Genomic DNA, 18848 nt, shown 5'->3' with positions numbered 1-18848 from the left:
GTTGCAATGAAGAAATAAGAAATTTACAAATGGATATGGACAGGTTAGGTGAATGGGCCAAAATTTGGTACATGGAGTTTAATGTGGATAAGTGTGAGGTTAACCATTTTGGTCGGAAGTATAAAAAGGTACCTTATTATTTAAATGGAGAGAAACTTCAGAATGCTTCAGTGCAGAGGGATCTGGGTGTCCTTGTGCATGAATCGCTGAAAGCTAGTATGCAGGTACAGCAGGTAATAAGGAAGGCAAATGGAATTTTGGCATTTATTGCTAAAGGAATAGAGCATAAAAATATGGAAGTGTTGTTGCAACTGAGACCGCACCTGGAGTACTGTGCACAGTTTTGGTCCCCTTACTTGAGGTCGAATGTAGTTGCATTGAAGGCGGTTCAGAGGAGATTCACTAGATTGATTCCAGAGATGCGGCGCTTGTCTTATGAGGAGAGACTGAGCAGTTTAGGCCCATGCTCGCTAGAGTTTAGAAGGGTGAGAGGAGGTCTAATTGAGGTCTATAAGATGCCAAAGGGGATAGACAAAGTAGGCGTGGAGAGGATGTTTCCCCTTGTGGGACATTCTAGAACAAAAGGCCATGGTTTTAGGCTAAGGGGTGGTAGATTTAAATCAGAGATGAGGAGGAATTACTTTTCTCAAAGGGTTGCGGATGTATGGAATTCACTACCGCAGAGTGCAGTGGATGCCGGGACGCTGAATAAACTTAAGGAGGAGATAGACAGAGTTTTAATAAGTAATGGATTGAAAGGTTATGTGGAGAGGGCAGGAAATTGGAGTCAAAGCCAAAATGAGATCAGCCATGATCGTAATGAATGGCGGGGCAGGCTCGAGGGGCTGAACTGCCTACTAATTCTTCTGTTTTTATGTAGTAAGTTGAAACTACGCTAGTTTATGGCACTTTGGACACACCCCTCATCAGACTATGAACCAGAATTGGAAACAGATACTGAAAGATGAGACATGCTGTAAAAAGTAGGTCTTAGCAAATACAAAGTGACAGACAAGAAGGAAAAGGCTAAACATGATGGTGAACAAGGACAAGATGGGTTTATGGAATCCTTTAATATGGTAATAAAACATTTCAAGCTGCTTCACAGGAGTGTTATCAAGCTAAATGTGACACTGGCCCCAGAAGGAGATATCAAGACAGATAATCAAAAGCTTCATCCAAGAGGTAGGTTTTATTGAGCAAAGAAGGGAGAAGTGGAGAGGTTTAGGGAGACAGTTAAAGACCTTAGGACCTAAGGTGACTGAAGGCACAGCCACAGTGGTCGAGAAAAGGAAATAGGGGATGTGCAAGAGGCTATAATTGGAGGAACGCAGGGACTGCAGAGGATTATAGTGCTGCAGGAGGTTATAGAGACAGGGAGGGCTGAGGCCATGGAGAGGTTTGACCACAAAGATGAGAATTTTAAATTTAAGATGTTGCTGGACTGGGAGCCAGTGTAGATCAGCTAGCACAGGGGTGATGGGTGAGGTATTGGTGTAAGTTATGGGCCACAGACTTTTGGATCAGCTGAAGTCTACGGAGGATGGTAGGTAGCAGGAGAGCATTGGGACAATCTAGATTGGACATAAGAAAGGTATGGATGAGGGTTTCAGCAGCAAATGTGCTGATGCAGAAGCTCAAATGGGCAATGTTAGCAAGATGAAAGTAGACAAGATGGAAGGATATACGGTTGGAAGTTGAGCTCAGGGTCAAAGAGAATGTTAATGTTTTGAACAATTCAATTCCAGACAGTGGCATGGGAGATGAGTGGAATCAAGGGTGGAGTTAGTGACTGGGGAACGGAATTTGTGCTGGTGCCTGAAGACAACAATTTTGTTGTAATATACGTTTAAGGGTTTTCAGCATGACAGCCCTAGTTTCGCTCCTGCTTTGAGCAGAGCTGACTCACACACAGCTCTGATGCCTTCAAGCTTTTTATCAATGTATAACTGTTCTCATGTACCTAGTCTTAATAAATGGACCCACAACATGTTTACACAATCTTTTATGAGCAATTGGTGCATTGTGCCTTTTACAGTAAATAAGCCCAAGGTATTATATCATTATAATAACACAACAGCTTTCCCAATATTTACTTAGGGGGAATTTCTGTTCATCCAATACTGGAAAGCGGTAAAGTTACATAAAAAACCCTGAGGCAGTGGAAAGGTGGGACTGTGTGGGGGCAGCACTTGTGAAATTTGATATGTTTTTAGGTGATATTTCTGAGGGGCAGCATGGAGAGATGGGAATGTGACATGAAAGTGATTAACCGAAATCACCACAAAGTGAACAGAACATTTTCAAGACTAGAATTTGTATTTTTACAAATTTCCAGTAAACCAAAGGGTAAACTAAAAAGATAAAATCGAAAACTATGAGAAATGAAATAAAAATAGAAAATACTTTCACCAGATATCAGTCTGATGATATATATAAGCTGGAGATGCATGACATTTATATACCTCTTACCATGGGTGCATCTGCAACTTATCAGTTGGGTGTAAACCAGTGGAACCAGTGGTAATAAAAAGACCATAAGACCATAAGACATAGGAGCAGAAATTAGGCCATTCGGCCCATCGAGTCTGCTCCAGCATTCAATCATGGCTGATAAGTTTCCCAACCCCATTCTCCCGCCTTCTCCCTGTAACCTTTGATCCCCTTACCAATCAAGAACCTATCTATCTTGCTCTTAAATACACTCACTGACCTGGCCTCCACAGCCATCTGTGACAATGAATTCTATAAATTCACCACTCTCTGGCTAAAGAAGTTTCTCCTCATCTCTGTTCTAAAAGGTCTTCCCTTTACTCTGAGGCTGTGCCCTCGGGTCCTAGTCTCTCCTACTAATGGAAACATCTTCCCCACGACCATTCTATTCAGGCCTTTCAGTATTCTGTAAGTTTCAATCAGATCCCCCCTCATCCTTCTAAACTCCATCGAGTATAGACCCAGAGTCCTCAAACGTTCCTCATATGTTCAGCCTTTCATTCCTGGGATCGTTCTCGTAAACCTCCCCTGGACCCTCTCCAGGGCCAGCACATCCTTCCTGAGATACGGGGCCCAAAATTGCTCACAATATTCTAAATGTGGTCTGACCAGAGCCTTATAAAGCCTCAGCAGCACATCCCTGCTTTTATATTCTAGTCCTCTTGAAATAAATGCCAACATTGCATTTGCCTTCCTAACTACCGACTCAACCTGCAAGTTAACCTTAAGAGAATCCTGGACTAGGACTCTCAAGTCCCTTTGCACTCCAGACTTCTGAATTCTCTCCCCATTTAGAAAATAGTCTATGCCTCTATTCTTCCTACCAAAGTGCATGACCTCACACTTCCCCACGTTGTATTCCATCTGACAATTAACTGTAGCTGATCTGGTCTGGGTTTTGGGGAATTGTGCAAAATGGGTGACAGTGAGTTGTTCATCTGTTTTACACTCAGCCCAGAGTCAATGCAAAATAAACTTGGTTATTGCCCCAGCACCCAAGACCTATTTCACTCCCAGGAACCTGGTATGATATGCGAAATTGGGATCCTCGGCCTCTGTTTTTTTGGGTGCTATGAGTACCCTTAGACCTGCAAAATGACATCTGTGGCACATGTGCATGCATTTGAGACAAATCACACTGGTTGGGTCATTAGTATACATGCAGCGATTGGCTACCAGATGTGTGCAGGACAGACAGATCTAGATGTCAATCAGTGTGCAATGTTTGTTTGATGTCAGTGACACCATTTTTGAAACTCAAAGCTCCAGCTAATGCCGTCTCTTAGCCTCGCAGCACTGAACATGCATTCAGTGCAGGAAGGAAACTAGCTAAAGAGATTACCAACTACCTACAAGTTTGTAGTTGATGCTGTTGCTTCAATTTTATAAGTGTTTGGTGTTTTCCACATTTGGTTAAACTTGCAAAAGTCTCCAGGAAATAGTGTGGCAGGTGCTGAAAGAGATTTTGCAAACCTCAAGGCATACTTACAACCCAGAGTTGGGTGCACAAGTAGAAATTCCCCATGGAATACGTTATGACCTGGATAATGTGCAGGGCCAGCTGCTAGAGAAAGGGAGCAGGAGACCATTCACCTAGGGTGAACCTCAGTGAGGAACAATGCGTGAGTCATCTGCACATCAATAAGGACAGCCTCACTGAAATATGTCACCTGTCACTGAAATGTGTCAACTGTCTGAGCTGGCACCAGCAAGGGCACTGGGAGAGTGGCACAGGTAAGAGAATGAATTCTGCGTTTCTGAGAAAGGACAGAAGGTTCATGTTCCATGGACAAGATTCACTGAGGCTCTTTGGGCAGCACCTTCCACACCCGTTACATCTACCACTGAGAAGGTCAAGGGCAGCAGACACATGGGAACACCACAACCTGCAATTTCCCCTCCAAGCCACACACATACACATAGGCATGGAACTATATCACTGTTCCTTCACTGTCCCTGGGTCAAATCCTGGAAATCCCTCCCTAAGAGTACCGTCAGAGTACCTGAACTACTGAGGTCCAAGGAGACGGTTCACCACCACCTTCTCGAGGGCAATTAAGGATGAACAACAAATGTTGGCCTTTCCCACGACACTCACATCCCATGAAAGAATAAAACAAAAAGCCGAAGCATCTCCCTCAGTCAGCACCTCAACAAACTTAGTAATTTGTTGGAAGCTCCTCTGCACACTGTAATCCACAATGCCAGCAGTCTGAACTTGCATGAGAATAAATGGACTTTGCAAGGCAGCAGTCTGAATTTCCACTGTGACACTCAGACATTGGGTATCTGCTCCTCATGATGCAATGGAAGCTGCAACTTTAGCCATCAGGTGCTGCATCATGGTCAGGTTTGCAAGTATGCAAGTGGAGTTGGCCACCATTTACATGTTAGAAAGGATGAGCTGCAAGCTCTCCGCAGAGCCCTTTGCCATGTTTATGTTAGATTCCTCCATGCTTCTTAATGGTGGGAATAGGCTTTCTGGGAGGCTTCCCAATGCTCCAAGAATTTTATTGCGCATACCCACCAGCATTCTCCTGTTTGTTGTCCCATCAAAATTCTCATCTAGTCCTCTCAGTGGAATCCATGACTGACCTTGCCTCTGGCAAGTTAGCAATTGCACTATCCTTAGGATTAGGTATGAGGAAACCATCACCTTCAATCGTTCAGTCTCACTACTCGTCACAGTCTTAGCAATCACCGCTCCGGTGCTGGTGAGCCATGTCCCCTCAATGGGGGTAAAGACATGCATGCACATTTAACCCCTTCCAAAAACACAATAATGCAAGATTTAGGAGCAGGAGTAGGCCATTTGACTACTTGCGTCTGCTCTGCTATTCAATAAGATCATGGCTGGTCTAATTGTTCTCTCAACTCTACGGGCAGGATCTTCCCCCTGTTGGGAGGGTTGTGCGGGAGCAGGCGCAAGCAGGTGGGTTCCAGATCAGCGCCCTCCATTGGGGGCACACCGCCATTTTATGTGGGCGGGCCAGTTAAGGCCCGCACAGCATGACATGCGCCAGGAAGTGCTACTTGTGCCCTGTGCAGGCAGGAGGGGTGCGGATTCCCTGAGCCAGAGACACATGCAAAGAGCAAAGTGCTGCCTCAGGTAGATCGACTCAAGCTTCAAACATTGAATAAATATGAGAAAAAAAATTATTGACATGTCCCCTCATGTGCCACTGACGCATGAGCTGGGACATGTCCATTGCTTTTATTTAAAAATTTCTGGAACATTTTAAATCCCTCCTGAAACCTCATCCTGCCAATGGATGATGTTACATGTTTTTTCTGAAGGCCACTTGGGCTCTTCACCTGCCCACCAACCTTAAGGTTAGACAGGCAGGTCCATTAATTGCTTTAATTACTTTATTAATGGCCTTAAACAGCCGTTGATCTGAAAATCTAAATGACGCTGGGTGACATCGGGAGGCAAGCCAGACATCACCCAGCGTCATTTTATGTGTCGGCGAGCGGGCCCCACCCCCGCTCATTGGCCTAAAAGTTCTCCCCTACTTTTCTGTCTGTCCCCATAACCCTTGACTCACTTGCTGATCAAAAACCTATCGAGCTCAGCATCGAATATATTCAATTACCCAGCTTCCACTGACCTCTGGGGATGAGAATTCCACAGATTAATGACCGTCTAGGAGAAAAATATTCTCCTCATCTCCAGGAAGACCCTTAATTGTTAAACTGTGTCACCTAGTTCTAGATTCCCCCACAAGGGGAAACATCCTCTCAGCATCCACCATGTCAAGTCCTCTCAGGATTTTATATGTTTCAAAAAGATTACCTCTCATTCTCCTAAATTCTGTTGGACATAGGCCCAGCCTGGCAAAGCTTTCCACGTAAGATTATTCCGTCATCGCAGGAATAGGTCAAATGAACCTTCTCTGAACTGCTTCTGGTGCAATTATATCCATCCTTAAATAAAGAGACCAAAACTGTACAGAGTACACCAGATGCAGTCTCACGAAGGCCCTCTACAGCTGTAGCAACATTCCCCTACTTTTATACTCAATTCCTCTTGCAATAAACACCAACATTCCTCTGTCTTCCCAATCATTTGCTGTACCTGTATACCAACTTTTTGTGACGCATGTAGCAGGACACCAAGATCCCTCTGTACTGTAGAGTTCTGCAGCCCCTCTCCATTTAAATAGTGCACTGCTTTTCTATTCTCCCTGCCAAAGTGGACACGTTCACATTTCCCCACATTATACTCCATCTGCCAAATTTTTGCTCACTCACTTAATCTATCTAAATCCATTTGTAGATTCTTTATATCCTCTTGACTTTCCCACCTATCTTTCTGTCAACACTAAATTTAGCTACCATACATTCAGTCCTTTCATCCAAATTATTGATATAGATTGCTGAGGCCCCAGCACTGATCTCTGTGGCACTCGGCTAGTTACAGCTTGCCAACCTGAAAATAACCCACTTATTCCTACACTCTGTTTCCTGTTAGCTAACTAATCTTATATTCATGCAAATATATTAGCCTCTGTACCATGTGTAGTGACCTCTGATGTGACGCCTTAACAAATGCCTTTTGGAACTCCAAGTACACCACATCTAAATGTTGTCTTTTATCCGCCTTGTTTGTTCCTTGATCAAAGGACCCTAATAAATTAGTCAAATATGATTTCTCTTTCACAAAATCATGTTGACTCTGCCTGATTGTATTATGATTTTTTTAAATGTCCTGCTATTTCCTCCATAATAATGGATTCTAGCTTTTTCCGGGAGACAGATGTTAGGCTAACTGGCCTATAGTTTCCTGCTTTCTGACTCCATCCTTTATTGAACAGAGGTGTTACATTTGTGATTTTCTGATCTGCTGTGGACATTTCCAGGAACCAGGGATTCAGTTAATACCTGTTGCTTCTGATTATGCACAACTTTGTCTAGCAAAAGAAAGGGGAGTGTGTCAGTAAATGTCATGTAACCTGTTTGGGTGATGCAGCTGTCATGGTTGACTAGCTGGCAGTGTGTTTGAACTGTGAAATGTGGGTGTGAGGTTTGCAGCAGTGCTAAGTGTATGCAGGTGCAGTGAAGCACATGGATCTCAGATATGAGCCTTGATTAATAGAGATCGTTGTTGGGTGATTGTTGGGGGTTTGGTGAATGAAATAGTGTTTGAGGCAAGTTGGTAGGATGTAACAGTTGAAGATGCATTGACTGACCTTGACAACTTGTGTTAGGTTGTTGTGCTTCTTGCAGCACTATATCCTGGTTCTTGAGATTTGAAACCTGGCATCTGTATATCTGTTCCCATTGCCTTCTGAGCATGTGACTTGAGGGCATCCTAGTCCCCTGTGGATACAAGACATCTCTCCTCCCTTCCCTCACCTTGAACATGGCCTCCAGCGCAGCATTCAAAAACAATGGAGTCTACTGTCTTTCAGCAAGGACAATTATTCAATGTTTTACAGGCCAGGTTCATTTTCTGCACGACACTGAGCACCCACCACGATGCATTTCTCCTCTACGGGGCACAGGCTCGTTTTAATCAGTGCAGGCGAGCTTTAACTATTGCCAGCCACTCACAACATTGGGCCCCTGCTGATGGACCAGTCAATCAACTGCGTGGTTAGCAATGGCTGGATGCTGATTTCACTGAAATGAGCAGACAGCATGAAGTTTGTACATTGCCTTTGTTGCAATGATGTGCACAGGCTAATTGTGGATCACACTTTCCACATCCGTTTTGAATTTCTGTGCTCATCCGCATATTTTGTGCCTGTCTGTCAACCTAAATTACTTCAGTTGGTTTTTCATCTTTGCCCCCAACTGAGCAAAGTTACTGGGGTCAGGAGACTGCAGTTTTCATTTAGTTTGCATGATCATGCTTTACTGAGATAATGACATGCCATAGCTTTTGCAAGTTCATTTGTCAAACTTATCAAAATGCTGTCTTGCTGTCACACTCCACAAGTACTAATGTGGTCCTAATAATAATGCCACAGACTACGTATTCCAACACTGTCCATCACTTTGAGTTAATATACACATACATAATATTTTATAAATGCAGGTCAACTGCAAGTTCAAAATGATTGATTTTTTTCTTCGAATACATGTAAATGTGATAAGACAGGTGGCAGTAATGGACACAGGGCACACCAAAGGCCATAAGTGATCACACAAAATCGTTCCCCATGGTGGAAAAAAAAATCATTAATAATGAGGTTTCAGTGATGAGAGGGTTACTAATTGTATGCAGAGCCAAGAGACTTTACTACTGCCTTGTTTGAGCGATGTCCTTCAGTGGTTTAAATGGGTGAACAAGTGGTTCAAATGGGTAATTGAGACAGTCTGGCAGGGGAAGGGGAGATGGTCCTGTTACATGCTGGTGGCACGTATGCTTTCCTTCTCTCAGCTGAATCTACGGAGGTAACTTTCACCACCAGTGCCCTGGACAGGAACCTGGCTGAGTGATCAGAGCAGCCCTGTAATGTGTGAGTGATCTGCTCTACCAGATTATCAACCAGGTGGTGTCATTCAAAATTAACCCCTCCCACCCGCCACCATGTTCAAATTGCAGCTTGGTGTAAAGCCAGTATATTTACTGATCTTCACTCTTTGGCACCAGGAATGAGCTAGGTTATCAGAGGGAGGAGAGGGACGATGATGCACTGAAGTGAAGTGGAGCAGATTTGGGATGGCAGCTAGCCCCTTGTATGTGGTGCACCCAGAAGGAAGATAGCTGCTCCTTTAGGCCCTATCAAAATTTTATTTAAAAAATGTTCTTGCCATTTCCTGATTGGAAGAGCAGTGGCGGTAGGCTCGTCACTATTTGAGTACATTCAAGCTGCAAGTGACTTCATCGTCTTCTGTGGGTCCTATCACGACTGAAGAAACCAATACGAGATTGATATGAACATCAACTGAAGTGACAGTTGATGTTGTCATTGTTGGTGCTTGGGGGAACTTCTGCAGCTGTGCCACCTCTGGTCTTCCTCTAGGTATGTCAGATGTTGTAAGTCAGGTATAGATGGCCCTTGAAGTACGGTGAAACAAATTTCAGTGCTTGCCTCTGTGGGCTGGTTGGCTGCAGTGTTTCCCAAGAGTGGTACTCTGCGATACAGAAGCTGGAAGCTTTCAGGGTGTCCTTGGATCATTTGTATGGACTACCTTGATGTTCCCCCAGACCGTTCCTCATGGAAGATCGGTTTGGCAATTCTGTTGTCATCTTACCTGGAGACATGGCCTGCATATCTAAGTTGAATTTTTTGGAGGGTGGTTTCCATGCTACAAACCCAGCATGATTCCCTTCTGGTGGCTGCAGGTGGTGGAGGAGGAGGCTCAGGAGATTAATCGAGAGTCATGCCAAGTCTGAGAATCACACCAATCACAATCAGTTCTGCAAGTGGCACAGGACAGGGATCAAAAAGCCTTATCGATTTGAACCCCTGAAAGGAGTTGATCCCAAGTTCCTGAGGAACATGCAGTCTGCCAAGAAACACAACAAAAAAGGAGCAGGGAAGGTTAAAAGCAAAAAATAAAATGGCAATCATTAAGAAAAGGACTGGCAGTCTTGATGATTTAACGTCTACTGTCTTTGAGGATGGCAGCCCATGTGATATATTGTATTCCAAACAGTTTATTTTGAATAAAACCCAAGTTGGGACTTCAAAAAAAAATTAAGGATATCATTGCTTGTGATTTTGCCATCGAATGCTCATGATGGACCTCAGGTGTCTTTGGTGGAAGGGTTCTGGAACTTTGATAAAACACCAAAAACAGACCCAGGATTCTGCACCATCCAGCACAATGGGAAAGGCAGTGCCCTGGGTTTAGTCTTCAGGGTAATACCATGCTGCTTCCAGGCAAGATCATGGAATAAGTCATAGGCAGAACTTGCTTTCTGGATGCATGCATGGATATCTTCATCAATAGTTGCATCCCTAGAGACCACATTGCCAAGGTATGAGAATTTTTCTACAACCTTGCAACTGGCAAGCCATCAATGGTTATGTGTGTTGCTTCATACTCTGTGCCTGGTGCTAGCTGAAACATAACCTCAATCTTAGAGAGACTGGTTTGAAGACCAATGTTTTGGGCAGCACTTGAGAATTTGTTTGCCCCAGTCTGGAGGAATTCCTTTTTGGGGCAGCAGGACACAGTCATCTGCATACAGCTCTCTGGCTGCTGCCTTTATGACTCTGGTGGAGGCACGTAGCCTAGAGAGATTGAAAAGCTTCCAAAGCACAACCTACCCAGAAGGAATAAAAAACAGTTTGGACCATCACTCTTAATAGACCAGTTTTACTGGTCTCCATTTTAAGGTATGTAAGACCAGCTCAGACCAGTATTCCTATTTCCCAGTTTTTAGTGTTTTTTCCTTCTGGGTAATGATGATTCTTGAACGCATGTCTCCAGTGACTTCCCTAAGCATTGCAGCAAAAAAAAATTGAAGAGTTGGGGATCCCCAATGCTTCCTTGCTTTACTCTGCTAGTTACCACAAAGGCATTGGACATCTTGCCACAGGCACAAACGCATTCAACCATGCCATCATGCAGTAGGCACAGAATTTTGACCAACTTGGTTGGACACCTTAGATGGGAGAGCAAGAACGATAGGCCAGGTCAAATCAGATAGTCAAAAGCTTTAGTTTGGTCTCTGAACAGCATCTGTAGACCCTGATGTTGCTCTCTGCATTTTTCCTGCCATGCTGCAACTGTCATATCGGCTGTCCCATGGCCTTCTATCAGGCTGAATAGCAGTGCTCATGGGCAAAAGCATTCATGACACAAGGTGCCCATTAAACACTGTGTTTCCACTACTGCAGAGGTGGCCGCTGACATTTGAGACGGCCATTAAGATCGCTCTGCACGTGCGCAATGGTGGTTCGCGCATGCATGGAGCGATTGCTGACATCATTCCAAAGCTTCAAGAGTGGAAAATTGCCAGTGTCAAAAGTAGCCTTGTGACCTAATGGATTCCAAACCCACGACCCACTACCACCTAGAAGGACAAGGGCAGCAGATAGATGGGAACACCACCTCCTGGAAGTTTCCCTCCAACTCACTCACCATCCTGACTTGGAAATATCTCACCGTTCCTTCACTGTCGCTGGGTCAAAATCCTGGATCTCCCTCCCTAACAGCACTGTGGGTGTACCTACACCACACGGACTGCAGCAGTTCAAGGGGGCAGCTCACCACCACCTTCTCAAGGGGAATTAGGGATGGGCAATAAATGCTGGCCCAGCCAGCGACACCCACATCCCATAAATAAATATATTTTAAAAATATTCAACTTTGGTATAAGTCACAATGTTATCAGAGGGCTGCAGGTTTGAGTCCGACCACAGTCGTTTTATATAGGTATCAGGCTCAGCTTCATAAATCTGAACCGTGTTCCCGCTCATGAGCTGAAAGTGCAGATTCTCCTGCCAGATGTTGCAGGGGGCCTTTAGTAAAACTGTATTTTCTGGCTGTTGTTTGTCTTTATGTCTCACACATCTTTTGTTTTGTTTAGTTTTAACAAAAACAAAATCAAATTCATCCCGATAAATTATTCATAGCTAGGGTGTCAGACATGCCACAGTTGATGGCACTCTCGCCTGAGTAACAAGGTTATAGGGTCCTGTGTTAACAAGATAGCATTTGCATTTCTTGACTGTGAACAATTGCGCAGTGCCAACTTTCTTACTGGCAGCTGCCTGAACTGTCACTGGCAGTAACATTTCACTGGAACACAGCATCTGTGCCTATGTGAGCAGTGTGCCATCTAGCAGTTGTGTTGTGTTGCACTGGTGTCAGATGCAGTGCCCGTTAAAATTGAAATTGGTTTCCTAACTAATGCCATTCGGACCCTAATGGGAAAGAGGCCTGCTACCTTAGGCAGATAATTATGCAATTATGAGGTAGGCAGCTGCAAAGGCTCATTCAGAGCCTTGTTAAGAGCTGTTAAGGGAGGCCGAGTGGGATTTTCCAGTTGGACTCCAGCATCCCGACATGACAGGGCAGTTCAACTGCTTGAAGGCAAGCAGCTAGTGGCAGGCCAGGGTGTCAGTGCTCGAGGCTGGCCTGGAGACCCTCAATGTCAGCCTGGGTGCTTATACAGCCAAAGGCTGCCTTGTAGAACGATCCCAACATCACCTTTCCCACCTCCCTCACTGATGGCCTGGTTATTTTCCTGTGTTGTTCAACTGATTTTTTTTTAAAGGTTAGTGAGAAGGCATCTTGATGTTAAAGCACCCTCTTAGTTACATATGATTCACTGCAGTCAGCTGCTCCTTTCAAGCTGGGAGGTCTTGGATCGGCCCTCAGGCTTCAAGAGCCTTACCTGTCACTCTTAATTGAACAGGGAATCTTTACGCCAATTAAGGGGTGCCCTTTTCAAAATCCCAAAGAGTGACCAGTTCCCCCAGGGGCAGGAACCAACCCATAGTGAAAATTCAGCCCATTGATTCCATTTTTAGGCCCTTCCCACTGTGTTCATGCCAATTCTCCCAAGTGAAAATCAGGCCCACTTTCTGCTTGAATTCGGGTTCAAGCAACAGAAAATGTCAATTGGAAGCGTCTTGAGATTTTCTTTATTCAGGTACAGCGTGGGATAATGACAATTCTAAGCTAACCTTTAACCTTCTCATGACCCACAATAGTCATCTTCCCTCAGGATTGAAATTTGAAGCTAATTCCCAAATGTAATGGGGAGAGACTTCATCAGTACAGGAGCTATATTCTAAGAGACTTGCACCCTGTGCTGTGCATTGTAGCTTCTATGAGAAAATAATTCTTACCTTTGAATTCAGAAGCAAGGCGATTTCTTTATAATTTATTCTCGACAGCCAATGTTCAAGGATTCTTAGCTCAGCATACTTCCAATAAGCCATTTTCTTCGGCATCGTAATATCATGCATATAATTACTTATTGACACTTCAGAATAAATAATTGTTTAGCTCTATCTAATATCCTTGAATCCTTTGCCCATTTGATGAGTTAGTTGAAGTATTTGTTACTCTTATTTCAAAGCAATAGAAATGGAAGTGGGAAAATATTCAATTTTGTAGGGTTTTCTAATCCTCTACAACACAGCAAAGTGTAGCTACTAATCGCTGATAATTTGCAAATTTTCTTCATACTTGTGGTTACCCACCACATTTTAAATTGATCTGAATAATGAGTCTGGGATGAGTGTCCTGCAGTCAGCATCACGGTGAAGCAGTCTGGGAAGAGAATCCTGCAGTCAGCATCGCAGTGAAACAGTCTGGGAAGAGAATCCTGCAGTCAGCATCGCAGTGAAACAGTCTGGGAAGAGAATCCTGCAGTCAGCATCGCGGTGAAGCAGTCTGGGAAGAGCGTTCTGTAGTCAGCATCACGGTGAAGCAGTCTGGGAAGAGTGTCCTGCAGTCAGCATCACGGTGAAGCAGTCTGGGAAGAGCGTCCTGCAGTCAGCATCGCGGTGAAACAGTCTGGGAAGAGTGTCCTGCAGTCAGCATCATGGTGAAACAGTCTGGGAAAAGCGTCCCGCAGTCAGCATCATGGTGAAGCAGTCTGGGAAAAGTGTCCCGCAGTCAGCATCGTGGTGAAGCAGTCTGGGAAGAGCATCCTGCAGTCAGCATCGCAGTGAAGCAGTCACTTCAAAAAGCAACGTCAGCACAAAGGTGAGAGCTGATTGGTGAGATGTGGATAAGTGTTTTTCTCCAGTTATTTTCTTCAATTTAAAATAAATTATGCTAAGAAAGGTAAGGGTTCTAGTTTTTATTTAAAGTACATAAATAATTTAACTTTTTTTACTGTATTTAACTTAAAGTAAGTGTTTTCTTCAACTAGAGGCATAGCAGGGCAGCTCAGTCCCGTGTTATGTACCGCCTGCAACATGTGGGAAGTCCTAGATGCTCCTTGCGCTCTGACTGACCACGTGTGCAGGAAGTGCCACCAGCTGCAGCTACAGTAGCTCCGGGTGTCGGAGCTTGAGCGATGACTGGGGGAGCTGAGGTGCATCCGTGAGGCTGAGAATTTCATGGATAGCATATTTTTAGACGTGGTCACCCCACAGCTTATAGAAGTGAGAACAGAGAGGGGATGGGTGACCATCAGTCAGAACAAAGGTGTCAGGCAGGTAGTCAGGAAATCCCCAGGGTGCATCTCGCTCGAGAACTGTTTTTCTGTGTTGGAAAACGCTGAGAGTGACGGTTCCTCTGGGGAGTGCAGCTATGCTTATGGCACTGTGAGTGGCTCAGCTGCACAGGGTGGGAGGAAAAAGGGGGGAAGAGCAATAGCGGTAGGAGACTCGATAGTAAGGGGAACAGACAGGCATTTCTGCAGCCATAGACTTGACTCCAGGATGGTATGTTGCCTCCCTGGTGCCAGGGTCAAGGATGTCACTGAACGACTGCAGGGCATTCTAAAGGGGGAGGGCAAACAGACTGAGATCGTGGTACATATTGGTACCAACGACATTGGTAGAAAGAGGGATAAGGTCCTGCAAGCAGAATTTAGGGAGCTAGGAAACAAATTAAAAAACAGGACCTCAAAGGTAGTAATCTCTGGATTACTTCCGGTGCCACATGTTAGTGAGTATCGAAATAGGAGGTTAGTCCAGATGAATGCGTGGCTGGAGAGATAGTGCAGGAGAGAGAGCTTTAGATTTCTGGGACATTGGGATTGTTTCTGGGGGCGGTGGGACCTGTACAAGGCAGACGGGTTGCACCTGAACCAGAATGGGACCAACATCCTTGTGGGGAGGTTTGTTAGTGCTGTTGAGGAGGGTTTAAGCTAACTTGGCAGTGGGGTGGGATCCTGAGAGGATGTTCAGCAGGGGGAGAAGAGAGAGCAAGTGAGTCTGGAAGGCATAGAAATTATAGGCCAGTTAAGGCACAAGGGAGTTTGGAAAGGTTGGATGGTATTTATTTTAATGCAAGGAGTCTGACGAATAAGGCAGATTAGTTGAGGGCACAAATTAACACATGGAAGTATGATGTCATTGCTGCCACAGAGACATGGTTGAGAGAGGGGCAGGATTGGCAGCTCAATATTCCAGGATACAGGGTCTTCAGGCGAGACAGGGAAGGAGGTAAAAGAGGAGGGGGTATTGCAATATTGATCAAGGAATCAGTTACAGCAACAAGGAGGGATGACATCTTAGAAGGCTCCTCAAATGAAGCCATATGGGTAGAACTGAAAAACAAAAAAGGAGCAATCACATTGCTGGGAGTGTACTATAAGCCCCCAAACAGTCAGGGAGAAATAGAAGAGCAGATATGGAGGCAAATTTCAGAGAAGTGTAAAAATAAAAGGGTAGTAATAGTGGGGGATTTCAACTTCCCCAACATTAACTGGGTTAGTCATTGTGTGATAGGTTTAGAGGGAGCAGAATTCTGAAAATGTTTCCAGGAGAGCTTTTGAAACCAATACATAGAAGGTCCTACAAGGGAGGGGGCTGTCCTGGGCTTAATTTTAGGGAATGAAGCCAGGCAAGTGGTAGAGGTATCAATGGTATAAATTTTGCAGATAGTGATCATAACTCTGTTAGATTCAAGGTTGTTATGGAAAAGGACAAGGATGGGTCAGAATTCACAGTTCTAAATTGGTGGAAGGCCAATTTTAATAAGATCAGGTATAATTTGGCCAGAGTGGACTGGGAGCAGTCAGAGCAGTGGGATTCATTCAAGGAGGAAATAGGGAGAGTACAGGGCCAACATGGATGTTGAGGGATACATAGGATTGGATAAAGAGAAAAAGGGAGGCTTATGGCAGATACCGAGGGCTCAAAACAGCGGAAACCCTAGAGAAGTATAGAATGTGTAGGGGTGGATCTTGAAAAGGAAATTAGGAGAGCAAAAAGGGGCATGAGAAATCATTGGCAGGTAAAATAAAGGAAAATCCAAAATTGTTTTACAAGTACATTAAGATTAAGAGGATAAATAGGGAAAGAGTAGGGCCCATTAGGCACTGTAGTGGTAATTTGTGTGTGGAGTAAGAAGCAGTAGGTAGGGTTTTAAATTCATAAAGCTTTAATGATCTAGATGAAGGAACTGAGGGCATCCTGGCTAAGTTTGCAGATGATACAAAGATAGGTGAAGGGACAGGTAGTATTGAGGAGGTGGGGAGGTTGCAGAAGGTTTTGGACTGGTTAGGAGAATGGGCAAAGAAGTGGCAGATGGAATACAACGTGGGGAAGTGTGAAGTCATGCACTTTGGTGGGAAGAATAGAGGCATAGACTATTTTCTAAATGGGGAGAGAATTCAGAAATCTGGAGTGCAAAGGGACTTGGGAGTCCTGGTCCAGGATTCTCTTAAGGTTAACTTGGAGGTTGAGTCGGTAGTTAGGAAGGCAAATGCAATGTTGACATTTATTTCAAGAGGACTAGAATATAAAAGCAGGGATGTGCTGCTGAGGCTTTATAAGGCTCTGGTCAGACCACATTTAGAATATAGTGAGCAATTTTGGGCCCCATATCTCAGGAAGGATGTTCAGGCCCTGGAGAGGGTCCAGGGGAGGTTCACGAGAACGATCCCAGAAATGAAAGGCTTAATGCGGAACATTTGAGGACTCTGGGTCTATGCTCGATGGAGTTTAGAAGGATGAGGGGGGATCTGATTGAAACTTACAGATTACTGAAAGGCCTGGATAGACTGGATGTGGGGAAGATGTTTCCATTAGTAGGAGAGACTAGGACCCGAGGGCACAGCCTCAGAGTAAAGGGAAGACCTTTTAGAACAGAGATGAGGAGAAACCTCTTTAGCCAGAGAGCGGTGAATCTATGGAATTCATTGCCACAGAAGGCTGTGGAGGCCAGGTCATTGAGTGTACTTAAGAGCGAAATAGATAGGTTCTTGATTGGTAAGGGGATCAAAGGTTATGGGGAGAAGGCAGGAGAATGGGGTTGAGAAAGTTATCAGCCATGATTGAATGGTGGAGCAGACTCAATGGGCTGAAAGGCCTAATTTCTGCTCCTATGTCTTATGGTCTTATGGTCTAAATTAATACTTTGTGTCTGTATTTACAAGTGAGAGAGATGACATGGGTATGGAAATCAGGCAGAAGAACTGTAATATAATTAAAGATATTAGCATGGAAAGGGAAGAGGTTCTAAGTGGTCTGGCAGGCTTAAAAGTAGATAAATCTCCAGGCCCAGATGAAATGTATCCCAGGCTGTTGAGTGAGGCAAGGGAGGAGATAGCAGGGGCGGTGGCAATAATTTTCAATACCTCTCTGGCCACAGGAGAGGTGCCAGAGGACTGGAGGACAACCAATATGGTACCGTTATTCAAGAAGGGAGGAAGGGATAAACCAGGGAACTACAGGCCAGTCAGTCTAACCTCAGTGGTGGGGTAACTATTGGAAGCAATCCTGAGGGACAGAATTAATCTACACTTGGAGAGGCAGGGATTAATCAAGGACAGTCAGCATGGTTTTGTTAAGGGGAGGTCATGTCTGACCAATTTGATTGAATTTTTCGAAGAGGTGACTAGGTGTGTAGATGAGGGCAATGCATTTGGCGTAGTCTACTTGGACTTCAGCAAGGCTTTTGATAAGGTCCCGCATGGGAGGCTGATAATGAAGGTAAGAGCCCATGGGATCCAAGGCAATTTGGCAAATTGGTTCCAGAATTGGCTGAGTGGCAGGAAGCAGAGGGTGATGGTCGAGGGGTGTTTTTGTGACTGGATGCCTGTGTCCAGTGGGGTTCCACAGGGATTGGTGTTGGGTCCCTTGCTGTTTGTGGTATTTATAAATGATTTAGACTTGAATGTATGAGGTTGATTTGTAAGTTCTCAGGTGACGCAAAAATTGGTGGGGTGGTAAATACTGAGGAGGATAACCTTGGAATACAGGAGGATATAGACTGGGTGGTCAGATGGGCTGATCAGTGGCAAATGGAATTTAATCCGTGTGTGAGGTAATGCACTTGGGCAGGACAAACAAGAAACGGGAATACACAATGAATGGTTGGACCCTGGGAAGTACTGAGGATCAGAGGAACGTTGGTGTGCATGTCCACCGGTCCCTTAAGGTAGCAGGACAGGTAGAAAAGATGGTTAAGAAGGCACATGGGATACTTGCCTTTATTAGCTGAGGCATAGAATATAAGAGCAGGGAGGTTATGCTGGAACTGTATAAAATGCTGGTTAGGCCACAGCTAGAGTATTGAGAGCACTTCTGGAATCCGTATTATAGAAAGGATGTGATTGCACTAGAGAGAGTGCAGAGGAGATTTACCAGGATGTTGCCTGGGCTGGAGAGTTTTAGTTACGAGGAGAGATTGGATAGACTAGGATTATTTTCCCTGGAGCAGAGGAGATTGAGTGGGGACATGATTGATGTTTATAAAATTATGAGGGGCGTACATAGGGTAGACAGGAAGGAACTTTTCCCCTTGGTGGAGGGATC

Source organism: Carcharodon carcharias, chromosome 10, assembly GCF_017639515.1.
Source record: "Carcharodon carcharias isolate sCarCar2 chromosome 10, sCarCar2.pri, whole genome shotgun sequence".
NCBI classification, from domain to species: Eukaryota; Metazoa; Chordata; class Chondrichthyes; order Lamniformes; family Lamnidae; genus Carcharodon; species Carcharodon carcharias.
This window is presented reverse-complemented; position numbering follows the sequence as displayed.